This window comes from Hyla sarda, chromosome 8 (assembly GCF_029499605.1).
Source record: "Hyla sarda isolate aHylSar1 chromosome 8, aHylSar1.hap1, whole genome shotgun sequence".
NCBI classification, from domain to species: domain Eukaryota; kingdom Metazoa; phylum Chordata; class Amphibia; order Anura; family Hylidae; genus Hyla; species Hyla sarda.
In genome coordinates, this window is record NC_079196.1 from 149,752,429 (window position 1) to 149,780,069 (window position 27,641).

Genomic DNA, 27,641 nt, shown 5'->3' on the forward strand with positions numbered 1-27,641 from the left:
CACAACTCCCATCTGTCTGCTGTTGCAAGACTACAAGTCCCAGCATGGCCTTACAGTGAGGACACGCTGGGAGTTGTAGTCTTGTAGCAGCGGGAGCTGAGCGGCGCGGGCGGGAGACAAGGGGGGGGGGGGGTTAGCGGGGAGACCGTATGAGGAGCCCGGGCAGCTGCACTGTAATGTCAGCCCGGGCTCCTGCCCTGAGAGCCATAGGCTTTGGCTGTCAGGGCATGCTGGTTGTTGTAGTTTTGCAACAGCTGGAGGGCCACAGTTTGCAGACCACTGGTGTGTGGTCTGTAAACTGTAGTCCTCCAGCTGTTGCAAAACTAAACAGCTGAAGGGGACCGGCGAAGAAGTTCACTTACCCTTCCGAGGCTCCAGCGACGATCGCTGACGGAGATCGTCGCGCGGCAGTGTCGCGCGGCAGTGTCGTGCAGCGCTGGATCCTACGGAAGCCGGTAAGTTGCGCAAGCTTCCCAACCAGGGTGCCTCCAAATGTTGCAAGACTACAACTCCCAGCATGCCTGGACACCCTTTGGCTGTCCGGGCATGCTGGGAGTTGTAGTTTTGCAACAGCTGGAGGCACCCTTGTTGGGAAACACTGGCCTAAAACAGTGTTTCCCAACCAGGGTGCCTCCAGATGTTGCAAGACTACAACTCCCAGCATGCCTGGACAGTCATTGGCTGTCCGGGCATGCTGGGAGTTGTAGTTTTGCAACAGCTGGAGGCACCCTTGTTGGGAAACACTGGCCTAAAACAGTGTTTCCCAACCAGGGTGCCTCCAGATGTTGCAAGACTACAACTCCCAGCATGCCTGGACAGCCATTGGCTGTCCAGGCATGCTGGGAGTTGTAGTTTTGCAACAGCTGGAGGGCCACAGTTTGCAGACCACTGGTTTGTGGTCTGTAAACTGTAGCCCTCCAGCTGTTGCAAAACTAAACAGCTGAAGGGGACCGGCGAAGAAGTTCACTTACCCTTCCGAGGCTCCAGCGACGATCGCTGTCGGAGATCGCCGCGCGGCACTGTCGCGTGGCAGTGTCGCGCGGCAGTGTCGTGCAGCGCTGGATCCTACGGAAGCCGGTAAGTTGCGCAGGCTTCCCAACCAGGGTGCCTCCAGTTGTTGCAAGACTACAACTCCCAGCATGCCTGGACAGCCTTTGGCTGTCCAGGCATGCTGGGAGTTGTAGTTTAGCAACAGCTGGAGGCACCCTGGTTGGGAAACACTGGCCTAAAACAGTTGGGAAACACTGGCCTAAAACAGTCACCCTGGTTGGGAAACACTGTTTTAGGCCAGTGTTTCCCAACCAGGGTGCCTCCAGATGTTGCAAGACTACAACTCCCAGCATGCCTGGACAGCCTTTGACTGTCCAGGCATGCTGGGGCTTGTAGTTTTGCAACATCTGGAGGCACCCTGGTTGGGAAACACTGTTTTAGGCCAGTGTTTCCCAGCCAGGTTGCCTCCAGATGTTGCAAAACTACAACTCCCAGCATGCCTAGACAGCCTTTGACTGTCCAGGCATGCTGGGGCTTGTAGTTTTGCAACATCCGGAGGCACCCTGGTTGGGAAACACTGGCCTAAAACAGTGTTTCCCAACCAGGGTGCCTCCAGATGTTGCAAAACTACAAGTCCCAGGTTGGGAAACACTGTGCCGGCCTCCGCCCCACCTTACTGTAAGGGCATGCTGGGAGTTGTAGTCCTGCAGCTGGGGGCAGGGGACAAGCTTGTCACTTGCCCACACATCTCCTGCACCACACAACTACAACTCCCAGCATGTCCTTACTGTAAGGGCATGCTGGCAGTTGTAGTCGTGCGGGGCGGGAGATGTGTGAGCAGGTGATAAAAAATGTACTAACCCATTTTTTTTGTTTTCTTCTCATTTCAGATCCGTGTATCCTGTGGACTCCTTCGGATTCGGTGGACTACTTCGATGACCAGCGTTTTTCTTTGTTTGATTTTAATAAAATGGTTAATGAGGGCTTGTGGGGGAGTGTTTTTTGTAATAAAAATTTTTTAAAACCTGTTGTGTTTTTTTCTTACTTTACTAGACAGGCTTAGTAGTGGAAGCTGTCTTATAGACAGAGTCCATTACTAACCTGGGCTTAGCGCTAGCCACAAAAACAGCTAGCGCTAACCCCCTATTATTACCCCGGTACCCAACGCCACAGGGGTGCCGGGAAGAGCCAGTACCAACAGGCCTGGAGCGTCAAAAATGGCGCTCCTGGGCCTAGGTGGTAACAGGCTGGCGTTATTTAGGCTGGGGAGGGCCAGTAACAATGGTCCTCGCCCACCCTGGGAATGTCAGGCTGTTACTGTTTGGTTGGTATTTGGCTTAGAATGAAAATAGGGGGGACCCTATGCGTTTTTTTTTTTAAATAAATAATTAAATATATTAAAAAAAACGCATAGGGTCCCCCTATTTTTATTCTCAACTAAATACCAACCAAACAGTAACAGCCTGATGTTACCAGGGTGGGCGAGGACCATTGTTACTGGCCCTCCCCAACCTAAATAACGCCAGCCTGTTACCGCCTAGGCCCAGGAGCGCCATTTTTGACGCTCCGGGCCTGTTGGTACCAGCTCTTCCCGGCACCCCTGTGGTGTTGGGTACCGGGGTAATAATTGGGGGTTAGCGCTAGCTGTTTTTGTGGCTAACGCTAAGCCCGGCTTAGTAATGGACTCAGTCTATAAGACAGCTTCCACTACTAAGCCTGTCTAGTAAAGTAAAATAAAAATAAAACACAACAGGTTTTAAAAAAAATTTATTACAAAAAACACTCCCCCACAAGCCCTCGTTAACCATTTTATTAACATCAAGCAAAGAAAAACGCTGGTCATCGCAGTAGTCCACCGAATCCGAAGGAGTCCACAGGATACACAGATCTGTAGAAGAAGTAACCAAAAAAAAAAAAAGTGTAAGTACATTTAGGGAGAAAAAAACTGTGTTAAAAAATGTAATAAACACACACACACACACACACTAAACGCCGTTTACCACTTCTGAGCCATGACTACAATTTACAGTGATCCCTCAACTTACAATGGCCTCAACATACAATAGTTTCAACATACAATGGTCTTTTCTGGACCATCGTAAGTTGAAACCAGACTCAACATACAATGCTACAGACAGTCCAGATCTGTAAAACGTGTCAATGGCTGGAAGAACCAACCAATCAAAATGGGCATTCACTGGTAAAACCCCTGTATTACTGAAGTGTATGCACTGACTGGTGTCTGGTATTACATGTTCTGTACACTTTACCTGTATCAGGGTTAGCTGCTCTTTTGGACACCAGGTGAGGGCGACTCCATTACTTGTTTGGGACATTGCGTGTACTGTACAGGACCCCTGAAGAAGCTCCTGTCCTCTACATAGACCAGTGTTTGCCAAGCAGGGTGGCCCCATCTTTTGCAAAACTACAACTCCCAGCATGCCCGGACAGCCTTTGGCTGTCCAGGCATGCTGGGAGTTATAGTTTTGCAACAGCTGGAGGCTCCCTGCTTGGGAAACACTGACATAGACAGTGATTTACAGCTCCCAGCAGATCTTTATTACTTTTATATGTAGGGATTTGCTTTATCTATATCAGTTATCTACTTATTTTTCTTTGTCACTTTTTCCTATTTTGGATGACATTTTGGTGCCTTTAGAACCAATTACCACGTTTCCATAGAGTTATGGTCTCAACATACAATGGTTTCAACTTACAATGGTTTTCCTGGAACCAATTAATATTGTAACTTGAGGGACCACTGTAGTTATTGAATTATTTAGATGTGGTGAAAAAGCTAAAAAAAAACTCAAAAACAAAAGATCCAGAAGGAAACCAGCAGCCAAACCTATTCAGACAGCTGGAAAAAGGAACAGACTATTTTTTCTACTACATGAAGTAAATTTCCCACTTTTGCCTATGTGTGCCAAATTTATTAATGCCGTGCAACAATTTAGTAAATTTGTCGCACATAGTCAAAAATGAAGTAGAAAAAAACAGGGTAAAAACCAGACTACATAGTAAAAGATTAGTAAATGCCCCTCAATAAGTATAAAAAAGTGTAAAAAACTAAAAGTAAAAAAAGTGTAAAAAATTAAATAAAAACACATTTATTAACTTCTTCAGGACATAGGGCGTATGTATATGCCCTGCATCCCGAGTCCTTAAGGACCGAGGGCGTATCCATACGCCCGTGGGAATTCCGGCCCCCACCGCTAACCGGTTGGGGACCGGAGCCGGATGCCTGCTGAAATCGTTCAGCAGGCATCCCGGCATATCGCCCAGGGGGGTCATTATGCCCCCCCATGTCGGCGATCGCCGCAGATCGCTGGACAATTCAGTCCAGCGATCTGCGGCGATTCCTGGTCAATCGGGTCTCCAGTGACCCGGTGACCCGGAATTACTGGCTGTTCGGGGCCGTCTCTGATGGCCCCGAACAGCCAGAGCCTGTAGGGGTGAGGTGGCACTGGTTTACCGGCCGACCAATCAGGGCGCCTGCTGCGGGTGTCACTCCCGCACCCGCTCCGCCCCTCTTCCGGAGGACGTGAGCGGGTGAGGGACGTGCACCCCCGGTGCTGGGGACTCCGATCCCCGGCGTCAATGTTGGGATCGGGGCCCCAGGAGCACACTCTGCTCACTGCTGGGAGATGTAGTACCTGCATTAATAGACAGATCGCAGTGAGTGTCAGAAGTTACACTTGCTGTGATCTGTCTATTAATGCAGGTAATACAGCTCCCAGCATGGAGCAGAGTCTGCTCCATGTTGGGAGTAGTTGTACTTGCAGTTAAAGACAGATCACAGTGGATGTCACTATTGACACCTGATGTGATCGTCTTTTCTATTGCAGAGATGGAGCAGCTGTATACAGCACTCGCATCTCTGCTCCGTACTCCGGCCACTCAATCATTGATATTTCCCTCAGAGCTGTAATTGACTGCAACCATCTGGCCAATCACCACTCTGGGTGGGAAATATGAATGAATGATGTTCTATTCCCATCACTGGCCGGAGTATAGGGCAGAGATATTAGCACTGTATAGAGCTGCATCTCTGCTATATAATGAACGATCGCATTGGGTGTCAGGACTGAGACCCGGGGCGATATGTCTATTACTACAGGCACTACTACTCCCATCATGGAACAGTCTGTTCCATGCTAGGGGTAGTAGTACTACCTAAAAAATTTAAAAATAGAGAAAAAAAAGTGAAACACACACACTTTATTAAACATTAATTAAAATGTAAAAGTTTCAAAAAGGTGCAGCTCACAACAAAAAGGGCGAGGTAATTAAAGCTATATCCGGTCCCTACCGGCGTCAAAGGAAAAATAAAAGTCAAATTTATAGCTTTTACCCCAAGGACCTCACCATCCAAGGTGCATAATGATATATGTGGAAACAATAATAAATTATATAGAAAACAGCATCACTGGTATAAAAAATTTTATGCGATAAAATGAGTTAACTACACATACAGAGGCACTAATAGATACCCCACTGGGCCCTAGTGGAGTATCAAATTGTTGTCTGGCACCTATTTTGAGAGTCCTGTTATGGAGCAGATGATTAAAGTGCACTTACCCCCTTAACTACCATGGACGTGTATACACGTACAAGCAGGATGAACGTTCCCGCACCAGGACATGTATACTTGTCCATGGTTCTCGTGGGTGCTGCCCAGTGCACCCACGAGATCGCGGCAGGGACTGGGCTGTAACACATAGCCAGGACCCTGCCACACTCCTGAGACCGAAGAAAACTTCGGTCCCGGCAGTTTAACCCTTACAGCCGCGGTCGGAAGCGACCGCGAGCTGTAAGGAGTTTTGACAGAGGGAGGGGGCTCCCTCTGTCTCTCTCCTTTAGCACCCCGCAAAGATTGCGGGGTGCTGCTGCTTACCTGGGCAGCCGGAGGGGTCTTTAAAAGGGCCCCCAGGTCTGCCCTGGATATTGCCTGCCAGGACGTGCCAGAGGCACGTCCTGATATGCTGCCTGCTAGTGTAAAACTAAGTGTAAAGCTAAAGCATAAAAAAAGTGAAAAAAATATTAAATAAGTAAAAGTGTATAAAAACAATGGGGGGCATTTACTAAGGGGTTTAGTAATTTTTTCTGACTATTTTTGGCGCAAAATTGTCGCAATTGCGCCTACCCTATAAATTGTGCGACTTTCCCTAGCAAGAGCTAGAAAGTCAAAAAAAAATTCCCGCTTAATTTACGCTAGTTTTCAGTTTTTACTTGCAGTGGTCAGGAATTTATTAACTGAGACAGTCGCAGTTGCGCAATAAACTGTCGCAACGGCCGTAAAAATTGACTAAATTTACTCCAGCTCCAACATGGAGCAGGAAAAGCTACTGCCGCCCGTGCTCCGACATACTTTCTTCCCGCTACCCTCACTGCGCTACCGGGACACTACAGTGATTTATACCCCCCCCCCCTCTCACCTGCCAGCGCCACACAACTCCCATCTGTCTGCTGTTGCAAGACTACAAGTCCCAGCATGGCCTTACAGTGAGGACACGCTGGGAGTTGTAGTCTTGTAGCAGCGGGAGCTGAGCGGCGCGGGCGGGAGACAAGGGGGGGGGGGTTAGCGGGGAGACCGTATGAGGAGCCCGGGCAGCTGCACTGTAATGTCAGCCCGGGCTCCTGCCCTGAGAGCCATAGGCTTTGGCTGTCAGGGCATGCTGGTTGTTGTAGTTTTGCAACAGCTGGAGGGCCACAGTTTGCAGACCACTGGTGTGTGGTCTGTAAACTGTAGTCCTCCAGCTGTTGCAAAACTAAACAGCTGAAGGGGACCGGCGAAGAAGTTCACTTACCCTTCCGAGGCTCCAGCGACGATCGCTGACGGAGATCGTCGCGCGGCAGTGTCGCGCGGCAGTGTCGTGCAGCGCTGGATCCTACGGAAGCCGGTAAGTTGCGCAAGCTTCCCAACCAGGGTGCCTCCAAATGTTGCAAGACTACAACTCCCAGCATGCCTGGACACCCTTTGGCTGTCCGGGCATGCTGGGAGTTGTAGTTTTGCAACAGCTGGAGGCACCCTTGTTGGGAAACACTGGCCTAAAACAGTGTTTCCCAACCAGGGTGCCTCCAGATGTTGCAAGACTACAACTCCCAGCATGCCTGGACAGTCATTGGCTGTCCGGGCATGCTGGGAGTTGTAGTTTTGCAACAGCTGGAGGCACCCTTGTTGGGAAACACTGGCCTAAAACAGTGTTTCCCAACCAGGGTGCCTCCAGATGTTGCAAGACTACAACTCCCAGCATGCCTGGACAGCCATTGGCTGTCCAGGCATGCTGGGAGTTGTAGTTTTGCAACAGCTGGAGGGCCACAGTTTGCAGACCACTGGTTTGTGGTCTGTAAACTGTAGCCCTCCAGCTGTTGCAAAACTAAACAGCTGAAGGGGACCGGCGAAGAAGTTCACTTACCCTTCCGAGGCTCCAGCGACGATCGCTGTCGGAGATCGCCGCGCGGCACTGTCGCGTGGCAGTGTCGCGCGGCAGTGTCGTGCAGCGCTGGATCCTACGGAAGCCGGTAAGTTGCGCAGGCTTCCCAACCAGGGTGCCTCCAGTTGTTGCAAGACTACAACTCCCAGCATGCCTGGACAGCCTTTGGCTGTCCAGGCATGCTGGGAGTTGTAGTTTAGCAACAGCTGGAGGCACCCTGGTTGGGAAACACTGGCCTAAAACAGTTGGGAAACACTGGCCTAAAACAGTCACCCTGGTTGGGAAACACTGTTTTAGGCCAGTGTTTCCCAACCAGGGTGCCTCCAGATGTTGCAAGACTACAACTCCCAGCATGCCTGGACAGCCTTTGACTGTCCAGGCATGCTGGGGCTTGTAGTTTTGCAACATCTGGAGGCACCCTGGTTGGGAAACACTGTTTTAGGCCAGTGTTTCCCAGCCAGGTTGCCTCCAGATGTTGCAAAACTACAACTCCCAGCATGCCTAGACAGCCTTTGACTGTCCAGGCATGCTGGGGCTTGTAGTTTTGCAACATCCGGAGGCACCCTGGTTGGGAAACACTGGCCTAAAACAGTGTTTCCCAACCAGGGTGCCTCCAGATGTTGCAAAACTACAAGTCCCAGGTTGGGAAACACTGTGCCGGCCTCCGCCCCACCTTACTGTAAGGGCATGCTGGGAGTTGTAGTCCTGCAGCTGGGGGCAGGGGACAAGCTTGTCACTTGCCCACACATCTCCTGCACCACACAACTACAACTCCCAGCATGTCCTTACTGTAAGGGCATGCTGGCAGTTGTAGTCGTGCGGGGCGGGAGATGTGTGAGCAGGTGATAAAAAATGTACTAACCCATTTTTTTTGTTTTCTTCTCATTTCAGATCCGTGTATCCTGTGGACTCCTTCGGATTCGGTGGACTACTTCGATGACCAGCGTTTTTCTTTGTTTGATTTTAATAAAATGGTTAATGAGGGCTTGTGGGGGAGTGTTTTTTGTAATAAAAATTTTTTAAAACCTGTTGTGTTTTTTTCTTACTTTACTAGACAGGCTTAGTAGTGGAAGCTGTCTTATAGACAGAGTCCATTACTAACCTGGGCTTAGCGCTAGCCACAAAAACAGCTAGCGCTAACCCCCTATTATTACCCCGGTACCCAACGCCACAGGGGTGCCGGGAAGAGCCAGTACCAACAGGCCTGGAGCGTCAAAAATGGCGCTCCTGGGCCTAGGTGGTAACAGGCTGGCGTTATTTAGGCTGGGGAGGGCCAGTAACAATGGTCCTCGCCCACCCTGGGAATGTCAGGCTGTTACTGTTTGGTTGGTATTTGGCTTAGAATGAAAATAGGGGGGACCCTATGCGTTTTTTTTTTAAATAAATAATTAAATATATTAAAAAAAACGCATAGGGTCCCCCTATTTTTATTCTCAACTAAATACCAACCAAACAGTAACAGCCTGATGTTACCAGGGTGGGCGAGGACCATTGTTACTGGCCCTCCCCAACCTAAATAACGCCAGCCTGTTACCGCCTAGGCCCAGGAGCGCCATTTTTGACGCTCCGGGCCTGTTGGTACCAGCTCTTCCCGGCACCCCTGTGGTGTTGGGTACCGGGGTAATAATTGGGGGTTAGCGCTAGCTGTTTTTGTGGCTAACGCTAAGCCCGGCTTAGTAATGGACTCAGTCTATAAGACAGCTTCCACTACTAAGCCTGTCTAGTAAAGTAAAATAAAAATAAAACACAACAGGTTTTAAAAAAAATTTATTACAAAAAACACTCCCCCACAAGCCCTCGTTAACCATTTTATTAACATCAAGCAAAGAAAAACGCTGGTCATCGCAGTAGTCCACCGAATCCGAAGGAGTCCACAGGATACACAGATCTGTAGAAGAAGTAACCAAAAAAAAAAAAAGTGTAAGTACATTTAGGGAGAAAAAAACTGTGTTAAAAAATGTAATAAACACACACACACACACACACTAAACGCCGTTTACCACTTCTGAGCCATGACTACAATTTACAGTGATCCCTCAACTTACAATGGCCTCAACATACAATAGTTTCAACATACAATGGTCTTTTCTGGACCATCGTAAGTTGAAACCAGACTCAACATACAATGCTACAGACAGTCCAGATCTGTAAAACGTGTCAATGGCTGGAAGAACCAACCAATCAAAATGGGCATTCACTGGTAAAACCCCTGTATTACTGAAGTGTATGCACTGACTGGTGTCTGGTATTACATGTTCTGTACACTTTACCTGTATCAGGGTTAGCTGCTCTTTTGGACACCAGGTGAGGGCGACTCCATTACTTGTTTGGGACATTGCGTGTACTGTACAGGACCCCTGAAGAAGCTCCTGTCCTCTACATAGACCAGTGTTTGCCAAGCAGGGTGGCCCCATCTTTTGCAAAACTACAACTCCCAGCATGCCCGGACAGCCTTTGGCTGTCCAGGCATGCTGGGAGTTATAGTTTTGCAACAGCTGGAGGCTCCCTGCTTGGGAAACACTGACATAGACAGTGATTTACAGCTCCCAGCAGATCTTTATTACTTTTATATGTAGGGATTTGCTTTATCTATATCAGTTATCTACTTATTTTTCTTTGTCACTTTTTCCTATTTTGGATGACATTTTGGTGCCTTTAGAACCAATTACCACGTTTCCATAGAGTTATGGTCTCAACATACAATGGTTTCAACTTACAATGGTTTTCCTGGAACCAATTAATATTGTAACTTGAGGGACCACTGTAGTTATTGAATTATTTAGATGTGGTGAAAAAGCTAAAAAAAAACTCAAAAACAAAAGATCCAGAAGGAAACCAGCAGCCAAACCTATTCAGACAGCTGGAAAAAGGAACAGACTATTTTTTCTACTACATGAAGTAAATTTCCCACTTTTGCCTATGTGTGCCAAATTTATTAATGCCGTGCAACAATTTAGTAAATTTGTCGCACATAGTCAAAAATGAAGTAGAAAAAAACAGGGTAAAAACCAGACTACATAGTAAAAGATTAGTAAATGCCCCTCAATAAGTATAAAAAAGTGTAAAAAACTAAAAGTAAAAAAAGTGTAAAAAATTAAATAAAAACACATTTATTAACTTCTTCAGGACATAGGGCGTATGTATATGCCCTGCATCCCGAGTCCTTAAGGACCGAGGGCGTATCCATACGCCCGTGGGAATTCCGGCCCCCACCGCTAACCGGTTGGGGACCGGAGCCGGATGCCTGCTGAAATCGTTCAGCAGGCATCCCGGCATATCGCCCAGGGGGGTCATTATGCCCCCCCATGTCGGCGATCGCCGCAGATCGCTGGACAATTCAGTCCAGCGATCTGCGGCGATTCCTGGTCAATCGGGTCTCCAGTGACCCGGTGACCCGGAATTACTGGCTGTTCGGGGCCGTCTCTGATGGCCCCGAACAGCCAGAGCCTGTAGGGGTGAGGTGGCACTGGTTTACCGGCCGACCAATCAGGGCGCCTGCTGCGGGTGTCACTCCCGCACCCGCTCCGCCCCTCTTCCGGAGGACGTGAGCGGGTGAGGGACGTGCACCCCCGGTGCTGGGGACTCCGATCCCCGGCGTCAATGTTGGGATCGGGGCCCCAGGAGCAGCGGCGGCGGCGGTGACGACGAGGGACTGACTCTCCGGCGTGGATCGTTGGAGGTGAGTGACAGCCTCCTGCTGTTGCTTAGCAACAGCTCCCAGCATGCAAAAAGGGCATGCTGGGAGCTGTAGTTATGCAACAGCAGGAGGCAGACCACCACAACTCACAGCATTCCCTTATGGGCATGCCGGGACTTATGGTTTTGCAACAGCTGGAGGCACATTTTTTCTATGGAAAAGTGTACCTTCAGCTGTTGTATAAGTACAACTCCCAGCTTGCACAAACAGCTAAAGTGCATGCTGTGAGTTGTAGTGGTGCATCTGCTGGTTGCATAACTACAACTCCCAGCATGCCCGTTGGCTGTCGGTGACTGCTGAGAGTTGTAGTTTTGCAACAGCTGAAGGCACACTGGTTGTGAAACTCAGAGTTTTTTTTTTACCTAACTCAGTGTTTCACGACCGGTGTGCCTCCAGCTGTTGCAAACTACAACTCTCAGCAGTCACCGTACACCATGCACCGTACATGCTGGGAGTTGTAGTTTTGCAACAGCTGGAGGCACACTGGTTGTGAAACACTGAGTTAGGTCACAAACTCAGTGATACATAACCAGTGTGCCTACAGTTGTTGCAAAACTACAACTCTCAGCAGTCACCGACAGCCAACGGGCATGCTGGGAGTTGTAGTTATGCAACAGCTGGATGTCCCCCCCCCCCCCCCAATGTGAACGTACAGGGTACACTCACATGGGCGGAGGATTACAGTAAGTATCTGGCTGCAAGTTTGAGCTGCCGCAAACTTTCTGCTGCAGCTCAAACTGCCAGCGAGAAACTACTGTGAACCCCCCGCCCGTGCGACTGTACCCTAAAAACACTACACTACACTACCACAAAAAATAAAATAAAAAGTAAAAAACACTACATATACACATACCCCTATACAACCCCCCTCCCCTCCCCAATAAAAATGAAAAACGTCTGGTACGCCACTGTTTCCAGAACAGAGTCTCCAGCTGTTGCAAAACAACTCCCAGTATTGTCGGACAGCCGTTGACTGTCCAGGCATGCTGGGAGTTTTGCAACAGCTGGAGGCACCCTGTTTGGGAATCACTGGCGTAGAATTCCCCTGTGTCCACCCCTATGCAAGTCCCTAATTTAGGCCTCAAATGTGCATGGCGCTCTCACTTTGGAGCCCTGTCATATTTCAAGGCAACAGTTTAGGGCCACATATGGGGTATCGCCGTACTCGGGAGAAATTGCGTTACAAATTTTGGGGGGTATTTTCTGCTTTTACCCTTTTTAAAAATGTAACATTTTTGGTAAAACAAACATTTTAGGTAAAAAAATAAATTTTTTTTTGCATATGCAAAAGTCGTGAAACACCTGTGGGGTATAAAGGTTCACTTAACCCCTTGTTACGTTCCCCGAGGGCTCTAGTTTCCAAAATGGTATGCCATGTGGGTTTTTTTTTGCTGCCCTGGCACCATAGGGGCTTCCTAAATGCGGCATGCCCCCAGAGCAAAATTTGCTTTCAAAAAACCAAATGTGACTCCGAGACCTGTAGTGCGCCAGCAGAGCACTTTTCACCCCCATATGGGGTGTTTTCTGAATCAGGAGAAATTGGGCTTCAAATTTTTAGGGGTATTTTCTGCTATTACCCTTTTTAAAAATTAAAAATTTTTGGGAAAACAAGCATTTTAGGTAAAAAATTTTTTTTTTTTTTTTTATATTTGCAAAAGTCGTAAAACACCTGTGGGGTATTAAGGTTCACTTTATCCCATGTTACATTCCCCGAGGGGTCTAGTTTCCAAAATGGTATGCCATGTGTTTTTTTTTTGCTGTTCTGGCACCATAAGGGCTTCCTAAAGGTGACATGCCCCCCAAAAACCATTTCAGAAAAACGTACTCTCCAAAATCCCCTTGTCGCTCCTTCCCTTCTGAGCCCTCTACTGCACCCGCCGAATACTTTACATAGACATATGAGGTATGTGCTTACTCGAGAGAAATTGGGCTACAAATACAAGTAAACATTTTGTCCTTTTACCCCTTGTAAAAATAAAAAAATTGGGTCTACAAGAACATGTAAGTGTAAAAAATGAAGATTGTGAATTTTCTACTTCACTTTGCTGCTATTCGTGTGAAACACATAAAGGGTTAAAACACTTACTGAATGTCATTTTGAATACTTTGGGGGGTGTAGTTTTTATAATGGGGTCATTTATGGGGTATTTCTAATATGAAGACCCTTCAAATCCACTTCAAACCTGAACTGGTCCCTGAAAAATACTGAGTTTGAAAATTTTGTGAAAAATCGGAAAATTGCTGCTGACCGTTGAAGCCCTCTGGTGTCTTCCAAAAGTAAAAACTCATCAATTTTATGATGCAAACATAAAGTAGATATATTGTATAAGTGAACCAAAAAAAATGTATTCGTAATATCCATTTTCCTTACAAGCAGAGAGCTTCAAAGTTAGAAAAATGCTAAATTTTAAAATTTTTCATCAAATTTACGGATTTTTCACCAAGAAAGGATGCAAGTATCGACAAAAATTTACCACTATGTTAAAGAAGAATATGTCACGAAAAAACAATCTCTGAATCAGAATGATAACTAAAAGCATTCCAGAGTTATTAATGTTTAAAGTGACAGTGGTCAGATGTGCAAAAAAACGCTCCGGTCCTTAAGGCCAAAATGGGCTCCGTCCTGAAGGGGTTAAATAAATATAATAAAAAATAGAAATGTATAATGTGTAGTATCACACGATGCACATCCGCAGCATATTACGTGGTGCAGATGCCCGCCAACAGTCACAATAATAAGCTCCCTGCTGAGGCTTAGTAGCTTTGTGTGTCCACTCATAGCAGCGGATTTCCCTGTCGGCAGTCATGAGCGGACACACTGAGGTACCCAGCCACAGCAGTGATCTCGCCCTTGTGACTGCTGGGGGGCATCTGCAGTGTGAAATATGCTGCAGATGCGCTCTATGTGACCCTACACTGCGTCCCGTTCATACTGCGTTTCCGCAGTGTTAGAGGTATCCGTCAGCATCATGTCGAAAAGAGTGATTCTGACGTATACTGTAGCAGCTCCATTTATTTCTGAATGAGACTGCTACAGTATACATTGGCTTCCCTTTTTTGACATGACAACGGACACCTATACAGCAGAAACGCAGTTTGAATGGGGACTAATCATATAATGATGCCCTGAAAGCCAAATGGCGCTCCTCTCCTTCTGGGTCCTACCACGCCACCAAGGAACCAAATATGGCCTAAGCGGGGATATTTCCAAACACCAGGCCAATCAGAAGTGATGTACAAAAAATATGCCCCACAAATGATGCATCTGTGAAAAAATGCAAATTTCAAATTTTTAACACTGACTTTGTAATAATTCCTGCCAAAATACTATGGTGTTAAAATACTCACTGTACCCCCCCTAGCTAATACCTTGAGGGGTCCAGTTTTTTAAATGGTTTCATTTGGGGGGTGTTCCTATGTTCTACTACCTTCAAACTTCTGAAAACCTTGCATAGCACATAAAAAAAAAGATGTACTTTTCAAATTTTCTAAATTTCAAGTTAAATTGTTAGGCTTCTAATTCATTTAAAATGTTAATTAAAATCAAAAACAATGCTGTCAAAATATAGTAGACATCTGAAAGTATAAGTTTCATAAACTATTTGGTCAGTATGTATAAATATATCCAACCTATTAGTGTTAAAATAGCAAAAAATCTATATTTTTTTTTAAATGTCATGATTTTTTGCATTGTAAAAAAAAAAAACTACAAATTATATCGGCTTACTTTTATTATGTACATGAAGGACAACTTGTGACAAAAAAACAATGTCAGAATTATCGTGATTGGCAAAACATTACCAGAGTTATTCTCTAATAAAGACAGACATCCCCGATTTGAAAAAACAGGCCTGGTCTTCCAGGGGTGTACAGGTTTATTTGGGTTGGTCCTTAACTCCTTGGGGACGAAGGGCGTATGCATACGCCCTCGCGTCCCGTCACTTAAGGACGGAGGGCGTATCCATACGCCCTCGGCATTTCCGATCACTGCCGCTCGCCGGGCGGTGATCAGACCGGGATGACTGCTGATATCTATCAGCAAGCATCCCGTGGCAATGCCTAGGGGGGTCATGAGACCCCCCCATATCGGCGATCGCAGCAAATCGCAGGTCAATTCAGACCTGCGATTTGCCGCGATCCGGGCAAATCGGGTCACTGGTGACCCGATCTCCCGGAAAATAAGACTGATTGGAGCTGTCAGAGACATCTCCGACCAGCCTAAAGGATAGGAGCGAGGTGGCCTCCTATCCCCTGCCATTGGTCGGTCAGGCTGACCACCAATGGCAGGAGGGGGGCGGGGGGGTTAGAGTTCATTTCCCCCGCTCTGGCCACCGATCGGAAGTCGGTACAGAGCGGGGGAAAACGGGCGGATAGGGGGGGGGGGGGGGCATGGCCCGGCTTACCCGGACCGCAGGAGGCGGCGGAGGCGGCATCAGGAACCAGCGGCGCGAGCAGGAGGAGCGGTGGCCGGAAAGTGCGGCTGAGAAGGCTGCAGTGAAGATCGCGATAAGTGATCTTCACTGTGGCCTTCTAAAAGCTGCAAAACTATAACTCCCAACATGCCCACACAGCCAAAGGCTGTCTGGGCATGCTGGGAGTTGTAGTTTTGCAACATCTGGAGGGTCACAGTTTGTAGACCACTGTGTAGTGGTCTCTAAACTGTGGTCCTCCGGATGTTGCAAAACTACAACTTTCAGCATGCACTGACTGTCTGGGCATGCTGGGAGTTGTAGTTTTGCAACATCTAAAGTGGCACAGTTTGGAGACCACTATATGGTGGTCTCCAAACTGTAGCCCTCCAGATGTTGCAAAACTAAAACTCCCAGCATGCCCAGACAGTCAGGGATGCTGGGCGTGTAGTTCTGCAATATCTGGCCCTTCAGATGTTGCAGAACTACAACTCCCAGCATGCCTGGACAGTCTGGGCATGATTGTAGTTGTAGTTTTGCAACATCTGGAGGGCTACAGTTTGGAGGCCACTGTTTCTTCCACAGTTGTTGCATAACTACAACTCCTAGCATGCCCAGACTGTCCAGGCATTCTGGGAGTTGTAGTTCTGCAACATCTGAATGGCCAGATATTGCAGAACTACACGCCCAGCATCCCTGACTGTCTGGCCATGCTGGAAATTGTAGTTTTGCAACAGCTGTAGGCACACTGGTTGGGAAACACTGAGCTAGAGTCTGTTTCCTAACTCAGTGATTCCAACCCGTGTGCCTCCAGCTGTTGCAAAACTACAACTCCCAGAGTGCACGGACAGACTGTACATGCTGGGAGTTGTAGTCTTGCAACAGCTGGAGGCACATGGGTTGGAATCACTGAGCTAGAGTCTTCTAACTCAGTGGTTCCTAACTCAGTGGTTCCCCACCAGTGTGCCTACAACTCCCAGCATGTACGGTCCATCAGTGCCTTCTGGGAGTTGTCATTTTGCCACAGCTGAAGGTTTGGGGCGCCCCCCATGTGAATGTACAGGGTACATTCACACGGGCGGGTTTACAGTGGGTTTCCTTCAAGGAAACTTACTCTGAACCCCTGCCTGTGTGAATGTACCCTAAAAACACTACACTAACAAATAATAAAAAGTAAAACACTACACATACACCCCCTTGCACGTCGCCCCCCCCCCCCCCCAATAAAAATGAAAAACGTCTCATACGGCAGTGTTTTCTAAACGGCGCCTCCAGCTGTTCCAAAACCACAACTCCCAGTGTTGCCGGACAGCCATAGACTGTCCTGGCAGGCTGGGAGTCTTGCAACAGCTGAAGGCACCCTGTTTGGGAAACACCGCTGTAGGGTTTTGGTGGAAACAAGCCCCATCCTTGTAACCGGGTCCACCCCTACTGCAAATTCCTTATTCAGGCCTCAAATGCGCATGGAGCTCTCTCACTTCAGAGCCCTGTCGTATTTCAACGCAACAGTTTAGGGCCACATATGGGGTATCTACGTACTCGGGAGAAATTGCGTTACAAATTTTGGGGGGATTTTTCTCCCATTACCCTTTGTAGAAATGGTAAATTTGGGGGGAAAAAACCTACACTTTAGTGAAAATTTTTCCTTTTTTTGCATTTACACATCCGAAAAGTCGTCAAACACCTGTGGGGTGTTAAGGCTCACCGGACCCCTTGTTACGTGCCTTGAGGGGTGTATTTTTTTTGCTGTTCTGGCACCATACGGGCTTCCTAAATGTGACATGCCCCCAAAAACCATTTCAGCAAAATTCACTCTCCAAAATCCCATTGTCGCTCCTTCTCTTCTGAGCCCTCTACTGCGCCCGCCGAACACTTGACATACACATATGAGGTATTTCCATACTCGAGAGAAATTGGGTTACAAATTTTGGGGGGCTTTTTCTCCCATCACCCCTTGTAAAATTTCAAAAACTGGGTCTACAAGCTATAGCTATATGGCTCTACACATTCGTCTACTGAAGAAGGGGCCGGAGGACTACAATTCCTAGCACCCTGAAATGCGTCTAGGACTTTGCACTATTCATACCATCTGCTGGTAGGCATCCAACTACCAGTGTCCGTGTCCGCACCAAACTGTGGAAGTCCTGGCATTTGAGGAGTTAAGCTTCAGTCTTCTGCCTTGTCTGGCGGCATCTCACCTCCCACATCTCCCGGATCCTAGATCTCCACGTGGGACGCTGCTCCCGTGTATGCTGACACCCCTGCCGGAGTGTCGGCTTTGTTACCATCAGCTACCAGCCGTAGAGCAGTCGCAGGCTATTGCACAGAACACTGCGTTGTACCCCACTGCCATCGGGGTTACGAACCCAGTGTGAGATCGCTACTTACCATTCTCTGGACATACGGGAGAGCATACAACAGCCGCAATACATCGGTCTACACCAGTGAGAACCAGGCGGCTGCAGGCGGTGAGAAATGCAACCAATATTGTTTATATAATATATTCAATCAACTACCTGGAGTCTGATTCTGCAATATTCTTATTAAGTGCACTTTAATCATCTGCTCCATAACGGGACTCTCAAAAATAGGTGCCGGACTATCGGACTGTTATATATATGCTCAATTAGCATTCTATATTTATTTATTCAACAATTTGATACTCCACTAGGGCCCAGTGGGGTATCTATCAGTGCCTCTGTATGTGTAGTTAACTCATTTTATCGCATTAATTAAAATTTAGTTATACAAAATTTAGATTTCGTTAACAAATTTTTTTGCCATCACTACTGCATCCTTTGTTTGTTTGTTTTTTTGGTACCCAACAAATTTTGGGTACCAAAAAAAACCAAAAGGTGCCAAAAATGCAATTTCCACACAAATGAAAAAACGCCAGAAAAAACGGCAGACGCAGGACATTGCACTGGCGTTTTTTCAGGCGTTTTTTTCAACCCAAAAAACGCAGGACAAAAAACCGAGTATAAACTTAGCCTTACACTGGTAGGGAAATGCTGGTCTTAAAATTGGCAGAGTGGAATACAGTGCTCTAAACACACACACACATATATATATACTAGCTGAGTACCCGACGTTGCCCGGTTTTTCCTTCCTAATCCTTGTTGGGGAGGAAAATAAACAAAGGAGGAAGCTTTTGACTTCATATATCATCCTCTTATATTGTTGTCATATCCCAACCCCACGTCCCGACCTCCTATCCCCTCCTCCTATCTCAACCTCCTGTCCCGACCTCCTATACCTTCCTCCTATCCCGGCCTCCTATCCCGATCTCCTATCCCATCCTCCTATCCCGTCCTCCTATCCTGTCCTCCTATCCCGTCCTCCTATCCCGACCTCCTATCCTGACCTCCTATTTCGACCTCCTATCCTGTCCTCATATCCCGTCCTCCCATTTCGACCTCCTATCCCGTCCTCCTATCCCGACCTCCTATCCCGTCCTCCTATCCGGTCCTCCTATCCAGACCTCCTATCCCGACTTCCTACCCGACCTTCTATCCCGACCTCCTATCCTGACCTCATATCCCGACCTCCCATCCCGTCTTCATATCCCGACCCGTAATATGTGTATCAGGTATTGAATTAGCTACAGCCGTACGGAAATTATATGGGAAAATACATTTCCCATTGATTTGCATGGGACTTTAAACAAAACCCCCGATCCTCACAAATGGGGGTAGTTAAAGGTTAAATTAAATATCCTATATTTTAAGTGGACATATAATCAATATGTGACCAAGTATTATCGAAATATCTCCAGCCGTTTGGAAGTTATGCGGTAACATATATTTCCCATTGACTTGCATGGGACTTTAAACATAAGCCCCGCCCCTGGCAAATGGGGGTGAGTAAGGGTTAAATCACCTATCCTATGTTTGTTGTTGACATATAAGTAACATGTGTGCCAAGTTTCATGTTAATATCTTTAGCCGTTTGGAAGTTTTTGTGGAACATACATACATACATACATACATATATACATACACACACACGTTGAGTTTTATATATATACTAGCTGAGTACCCGGCATTGCCCGGTTTTCCTTCCTAATCCTTGTTGGGGAGGAAAATAAACAAAGGAGGAAGCTTTTGACTTCATATCCCGTCCTCATATATTGTTGTCATATCCCAACCCCACATCCCGACCTCCTATCCCGTCCTCCTATCTCAACCTCCTGTCTTGACCTCCTATACCGTCCTCCTATCCCGCCCTCCTATCCCGACCTCCTATCCAGATCTCCTATCCCGTCCTCCTATCCCGTCCTCCTATCCCGTCCTCCTATCCCGTCCTCCTATGTCGACCTCTTATCCCGTCCTCCTATCCCCACCTCCTATCCTGTCCTCCAATCTAGAGCTCCTATCTCGACCTCCTATACCGACCTCCTATCCCGTCCTCCTTTCTCCACCTCCTATCTCAACCTCCTATCTCGACCTCCTATCTCCACCTCCTATCTCCACCTCCTATCTCGACCTCCTATCCCGACCTCCTCTCCCGTCCTCCTTTCCCGTCCTCATATCTCGACCTCCTATCCAGACCTCCTATCCCGTCCTCATATCCTGTCCTCCTATCCCAACCTCCTACCTGACCTCCTATCCCGACCTCCCATCCCGACCTCCCATCCCGTCCTCATATCCCGACCCGTACCTCCCATCCCGTCCTCCTATCTCGACCTCCTGTCCCGACATCCTATGCCGTCCTCCTATCCCGTCCTCCTATTCCGTCCTCCCATCTCAACCTCCTATCCCGTCCTCCTATCCCGTCCTCCTATCCCCACCTCCTATCCTGTCCTCCAATCTCGAGCTCCTATCCTGACCTCCAATCCCGTCCTCTTTTCTCGATCTCCTATCTCAACTTCCTATCCAAACCTCCTATCCCGACCTCCTATTCTGTCCTCCTATCCTGTCCTCCTATCCCGTCATCCTTTCCCATCCTCCTATCTCGACCTCCTATCAAGACCCCCTATCCCGTCCTCCTATCCTGTCCTCATATTCCGACCTGTAATATGTGTACCAGGTATTGAAATATCTCCAGCCGTACGGAAGTTATGTGGGAACATACATTTCCCATTGATTTGCATGGGACTTTAAACAAAAACCCAGACCCTCACAAATGGGGGTAGTTAAGGGTTAAATTAACTATCCTATATTTTAAGTGGACATATAAGTAACATGTGACCAAGTATTATCGAAATATCTCCAGCCGTTTGGAAGTTATGCAGTAACATATATTTCCCATTGACTTGCATGGGACTTTAAACATAAGCCCCGCCCCTGGCAAATAGGGGTGAGTAAGGGTTAAATCACCTATCCTACGTTTGTTGTTGACATATAAGTAACATGTGTGCCAAGTTTCATGTTAATATCTTTAGCCGTTTGAAAGTTTTTGTGGAACATACACACATACATACATACATACATACACACGTTGAGTTTTATATATATATAGATACTAGCTGAATACCCGGTGTTGCCCGGATCAACAAAGAAGAAAGCTTTTGACTTCATATCCCGTCCTCATATATTGTTGTCATATCCCAACCCCATATCCCGTACTCATACCCCAACCTCCTATCCCGTCCTCCTATCTCGACCTCCTATCCCGTCCTCCTATCTTGACCTCCTATCCCGACCTCCTATCCCGTCCTCCTATCCCGACCTCCTATCCCGACCTCCTATCCCAACCTTCTATCCCAACCTCCTATCCCGTCCTCCTATCCCGACCTCATATCCCGACCTCATATCCCGTCCTCCTATCCCGTCCTCCTATCCCAACCTCCTTCCCCGTCCTCATATCTCGACCTCCTATCCAGACCTCCTATCCTGTCCTCCTATCCCGTCCTCCTATCCCGACCTCCTACCTGACCTCATATCCAGATCTCCTATCCCGACCTCTTATCCCGTCCTCATATCCCGTCCTCCTATCCCAACCTCCTATCCGACCTCCCATCCGGTCCTCATATCCCGACCCGTACCTCCTATCCCGTCCTCCTATCTCGACTTTCTGTTCCGTCCTCCTATCCCGTCCTCCTATCCCATCCTCCTATCCCGTCCTCCTATCCTGTCCTCCAATCTCGAGATCCTATCCCGACCTCCTATCCCGTCCTCCTTTCTCGACCTCCTATCCCGACCTCCTATCCCGTCCTCCTTTCTCGTCCTCCTTTCCCATCTTCCTTTCCCGTCCTCCTTTCCCGTCCTCCTTTCCCGTCCTCCTATCCCGTCCTCCTTTCCCGTCCTCCTATCCCGACCTCCTATCCCGACCTCCTATCCTCCTATCCCTACCCGTAATATGTGTACCAGGTATTGAAATAGCTCCAGCCATACGGAAATTATATGAGAACATACATTTCCCATTGATTTGTATGAGACTTTAAACAAAAACCCCGACCCTCACACATGGGAGTAGTTAAGGGTTAAATTAACTATGCTATATTTTAAGTGGACATATAAGTAACATGTGACCAAGTATTATCGAAATATCTCCAGCCGTTTGGAAGTTATGCGGTAACATATATTTCCCATTGACTTGCATGGGACTTTAAACATAAGCCCCGCCCCTGGCAAATGGGGGTGAGTAAGGGTTAAATCACCTATCCTATGTTTGTTGCTGACATATAAGTAACATGTGTGCCAAGATTCATGTTAATATCTTTAGCCGTCTGAAAGTTTTTGTGGAACATACATACATACATATACACACACACACACACGTTGAGTTTTATATATATATATATATATATATACATATATATATATATATATATATATATATATATATATATTGCTATCTACTTAATATATATGGAAATATAGATATGTATAAAGTGTAGTGTAATGTCGAACAAAACTATGTCAAAGCACCTCTCAGTAAGGTAACACCTGATTGGCTGATGAAACAAAGAGACCATTAGAACATTGGCTGCTGACATCACAGTAGGGCAGCTGGTGACATCATCATAACAGACATAATACGTAGCCAGATGAACAGAAAAATCTCTCATTTGCTCACTAGAGTTTAGCAGAGACACATGTCAAAGCCCATTGTCCATTGCTGTAGTTTTCTAGTGACTTTATCGTCTTTTGCCATTGTCATAAACTGAAGTAAACAAAGAAAAAATAATTTAGAGGAGAAAGGAAAAGATGGAAGAGAGCTGAGCGGAGACCAGAACAGTGGAAACGATGTCCAGGAGACGCCCAGTACAACTAATGTACAGAGAAAGAAAATGTTATTACATTCCTGCTAAATATCTGGGCCTGAATGACCTAAAAGAGGAAGAAAACTTCCTGAAAGTGAAAGAAAACTTCCAACAAAGAAGAGAGAAGTGTAAGTGACCTTCAAGGACCCTGCTACATCCATCTGATGGACAGCACAGGTAGGAGGACATCATGAAAGAGCTAGAATTGTCTATCACTTTTACCACAGGACTCCAGGTTACAGCCACAATAGGCCAGATTTACTATTACAAGGGGGCCAAATTGGTGCCATATTTAGGGTAGGTTCACACGTACAGGATCTACTACATATTTTCTGTGGCTGATTTTGCTACCCATTGACCTCAGTATATGTAGCAGTATATGTAACATGTATTATGAGTTTTATACACTTTTCAGGTGCATTCCAAAAAGGGGGCGTGGTTTAATAAAAAGGTGGTCTGACCTAGGTTGGGCCAATGTGCGCTAAAAATGCACCAAACTTCTGGAGTAAATTTCTGCTACAGTTTAAATGGGTTATCCAGGGTTAGAAAAACATAGCTTTCATCCAGAAACATTGCAGCTCAGTAGAAGTCAATGGAGCCAAGTTGCAACCTGAGGAAAGGTGTGTTGCTGTTTTTGGAAGACCACTTTAAAGCTATGTTCATACATTGAATTTTCAATGGTATTTATAGCTGTAAAAAAATATGGCCATTTGTCTACAGTGGGAAATCCACCACTACAAGCGGACACAAAGAGCTACCCAGCTGCAGCAGGGGGCTTGCTCTATTGACTGCCACTGTTGCTTCTGTAGCGTGAAATACAATACGGATATGCTCTGTGTGACCCAACATTTTAATATAGAGGTAAAATCAACCAATCAGTCTTACCAAGCAACAGTAAACAAACACTGGACCGAACCAAGCACTTTCCATTTTTTGTTTTAATCATTTAGCTGCATTCTATATCATTTTACTTTTTGGGGCAGTTTACCTGTTCCTGAATTGGTACAGTTCACTATTGTATACTGAGTTACACACAGTTGCTATGACAACTGTTATGCTGCAACGGCCATTTTAACTGCCATCCTAGAAACAGCTTGAAGACCTGTCCAGAGCCTGTCCTGAGTGTCCCCCTCAATTGTATAGAGATGATGCCGCTTATCTTTTTGTCCTATTTCTTTAATGGAAGGTGATCACAGATGGTGCACAGGTTTGGACAGTGTTGGTAGAGAAGTGAGTGCTCCCATTACACTTAGTACTAAATATTCTACGGTCTAGGACAGTGTTTTCCAACCAGTGTGCCCTCAGCTGTTGCAAAACTACAATTTAGCATGCTGGGAGTTGTAGTTTTGCAAAAGCTGGAGGTACACTGCTTGGGAAACAGTCTGGTCTAGGAGATGGAAACATACATTCATTCTGACTTCCTGATCCTCATGTCACCATTGTATGTGGATTTGTCTTTATTTGGTCGGATTGTACATTGTAAAAACCTTATAAAGTTCTATGGAGCCACACATTGCTTCTTTATGGCGACCATTGGGAAAGCATTTGCTACATTTTTCTCGATTTTCCATATCAATCCGCCCTAGATTTGGTTTTTCTAGATAATGAAAGAATGTGAAAATTGTTTCTATATTATTAATAAATGCTACATGAACTCTTTCAAGACTAAGGCCCCCACTTCTCTGAATGTCAACAGCACAATGTTACCCAGACACATACTGAAAGATAATGGAGGAGATCTATCAAAACCTGTCCAGAGGAAAAGTTGCCCATAGCAACCAATCAAATTGCTTCTTTGATTCTTAACAAAGCCTCTGCAAAATGAAAGAGGCAAGCTGATTGGTTGCTATGGGCAACTGGGCATCTTTTCCTCTGTACAAGTTTTGATAAATCTCCCCAATATGTTTTTTTTTTTAACCTTTTAGGGATGCAGGGCATATGCATATGCCCTTCATCCCGATCCTTAAGGACTCAGGGCGTACCTGTACACCCTGAGTATTTCTGGTCCTCGCCGCTCGCCACGCGGGGACTGGACTAGGATGCCTGCTGAAATCATTCAGCAGGCATCCTGTGACAACACCTGGGGGGGTCCTGAGACCCTTCCATGTCAGTGATCGCTTCAAATCGCTGATCAATTCATATCGGCGATTTGCAGCGATTCCAGGCTGATCTTCACTGTTGGCTTATAGGAGTTGCCAAACTACAACTCCCAGCATGCTCAGAAAGCCAAAGGCTGTCTGGGCATGCTGGGAGTTGTAGTTTTGCCACATCTGGAGGGCCACTGTTTGGAGACCACTATACAGTATGTTGCAAAACTACAACTCTGAGCATGCTCAGACTGCCCAGGCATGCTGGGAGTTGAAGTTCTGTAACATCTGGCCCTTCAGATGTTGCAGAACTACAACTCCCAGCATGCCTAGACAGTCTCAGCATGCTGGGAGTTGTAGTTTTGTTACATCTGGAAGAGCACAGTTTGGACACCACCATACAGTGGTCTCCAAACTGTTCTCCTCCAGTTGTTGCATAACTACAACTCCCAACATGCCCTTGGACTGTCTACAACTCCCAGCATGCTACAGTGGTGCCCAAACTGTAGCACTCCAGATGTTGCAAAACTACAACTCCAAGCATGCCCAGACTGCCCAGGCATGCTGGGAGTTGTAGTTAGGCAACATCTGGCCTATGCCTAGGCAGTCTGAGCATGCTTGAAGTTGTAGTTTTGCAACATTTGGAGGGCTACTGTTTGGACACCACCACACAGTGGTCTCCAAACTGTTCTCCTTCAGTTGTTGCATAACTACAACTCCCAACATGCCCTTCGACTGTCTGGGCATGCTGGGAGCTGTAGTTCTGCAACAACTGGAGGCACACTGGTTGGGAAACATTGTCTGTTTCCTAACTTAGTGTTTCCCAACCCGTGTGCCTCCAGCTGTTGCAAAACTATAACTCCCAGCATGCACTGACAGACCATGCATGCTGGGAGTTGTAGTTTTGCAACAGCTGGAGGCTCACGGTATGGGGAACACTGAGTTAAGTGACAAACTCTCAGTGTTTTGCAACCAGTGTGCCTCCAGCTGTTGCATAATTACAACCCCCAGCATGTACAGACAGCCAAAGGGCATGCTGGAAGTTGTAGTAGTATGCCTCCAGCTGTTGCATAACTACAAGTCCCAGCATGCCCTTCAGCTGTCACTGCATGCTGAGAGTTGTAGTTTCTGCAAAAGCTGAAGGCACACTGGTTGCGAAACACAGAGTTTGTTACCTAACTCAGTGTTTCGCAACCAGTGTGCCTCCAGCTGTTGCAAACTACAACTCCCAGCATGCCCTATGGCTGTCTGTACAAGCTGGGAGTTGTATTTTTGCAACAGCTGGAGGCACACTGGTTGCGTTTTACTGGTTAAGTAACAAACTCTTAATGTTTTGCAACCAGTGTGCCTGCATAACTACTACCCCCAGCATGCACGTACAGCCAAAGGGCATGCTGGGAGTTGTATTTTTGCAACAGCTGGAGGTTAGCCTCTTCCCCCCATGTGAATGTACAGGGTACATTCACACGGGCGGGTGTTTACAGTGAGTTTCTTGCTGCAAGTTTGAGATGTAGCAAATTTTCCGCTGGAGCTCAAACTCCCAACGGGAAACTTGCTGTAAACCCCCGCCTATGTGAATGTACCCTAAAAACACTACACTACACAAAATAAATAGTAAGACACTACATATACACATTCCCCTACACATTCACCCCCAAAAACTAGAAACGTCTGGTACAGCACGGTTTCTAAAACGGAGCCTTCAGATGTTGCAAAACAACAACTCCCAGTGTTGCCGGACAGCCATTGACTGTCAAGGCATGCTGGTAGTTTTGCAACAGCTGGAGGCACCCTGTTTGGGAACACTGCCATGGGGTAATTTTGATATCGGATTGAAATCCCTGTGCAAATCCCTAATTTAGGCCTCAAATGCACATGGTGCTCTCTCACTTCGGAGCCCTGTCGTATTGCAAGGCAACAATTTAGGACCACACTCCATACTCAGGAGAAATTGCCTAACAAATTTTGGGGGGCTTTTTCTCCTTTTACCCCTTGTGAAAAGGTAAAGTTGGGGTCTACTCCAGGATGTTTTTTCTTTTTTACACTAACATGCTGGTGTTGCCCCATACTTTTCATTTTCAGAAGAAGTAAAAGGAAAAAAAGACCCCCAAAATTCTTAGCGCAATTTCTTCTGAATACCGAAATACCCCATATGTGAACGTAAAATGCTCTGCGGGGACACAACAAGGCTCAGAAGTGAGAGCGCCATGTACATTTGAGGTGATTTGTATAGGGGTGGCTGATCGTTACAGCGGTTCTGACATAAACACAAAAAAGAAACACCCACATGTGACCCCATTTTGGAAACTACACCCCTCACAGAACGTAAAAAGAGGTATAGTGAGCCTTAACACCCCACAGGTGTTTGAAGAATTTTCGTTAAATTTGGACGTGAAATTTTTTTTTTTTTATTTTGTTCACTAAAATTTTTCATTTTCACAAGAGGTAGTAGGAAAAAGAGCCCCCCTTAATTTGTAACCCCATTTATTCTGAGTATGGCAATACTGCCATTGGGCTTTTGGAGAGAGAATGTGTCTAGAATTCAAGGCCATGTGCATTTACAAAGCCCCCATGGTGCCAGGAAAGTGCCCCCCCCCCACCACATGTGACCCCATTTTGGAAACTACACCCCTCATGGAATGTAACAAGGGATGCAGTGAGCATTTACACCCCACTGGTGTCTGACAGATTTTTTGAACAGTGGTCCATGAAAATGAAAAATGTTATTTCTCATTTGCACTGCCCACTGTTCCAAAGATCTGTCAAACGCCTGTGGCGTGTGAATGCTCACTGCACCCCTTATTACATTCTGTG

General features: G+C 46.7%; 2 protein-coding genes across 3 annotated transcripts in view; one reads left to right on the plus strand and one right to left on the minus strand.

Annotated features, from left to right (window-relative positions):
- LOC130284885 (uncharacterized) overlaps positions 1-24,505 on the minus strand; it is a 136,754-nt gene extending 112,249 nt beyond the window's left edge. Inside the window, exon 1 of one of the 2 annotated variants that reach the window (XM_056535787.1) lies at positions 24,460-24,505. The gene's annotated coding sequence lies outside the window, so the exon portion shown is untranslated. Of the gene's footprint in view, positions 1-23,728; positions 23,808-24,459 lie in introns of those variants that run through there. The other variant, XM_056535786.1, reaches the window with a different exon arrangement.
- LOC130284884 (uncharacterized) overlaps positions 23,878-27,641 on the plus strand; it is a 351,957-nt gene continuing 348,193 nt past the window's right edge. Inside the window, exon 1 of the mRNA XM_056535782.1 lies at positions 23,878-23,970. The gene's annotated coding sequence lies outside the window, so the exon portion shown is untranslated. The remainder of the gene's footprint in view (positions 23,971-27,641) is intronic.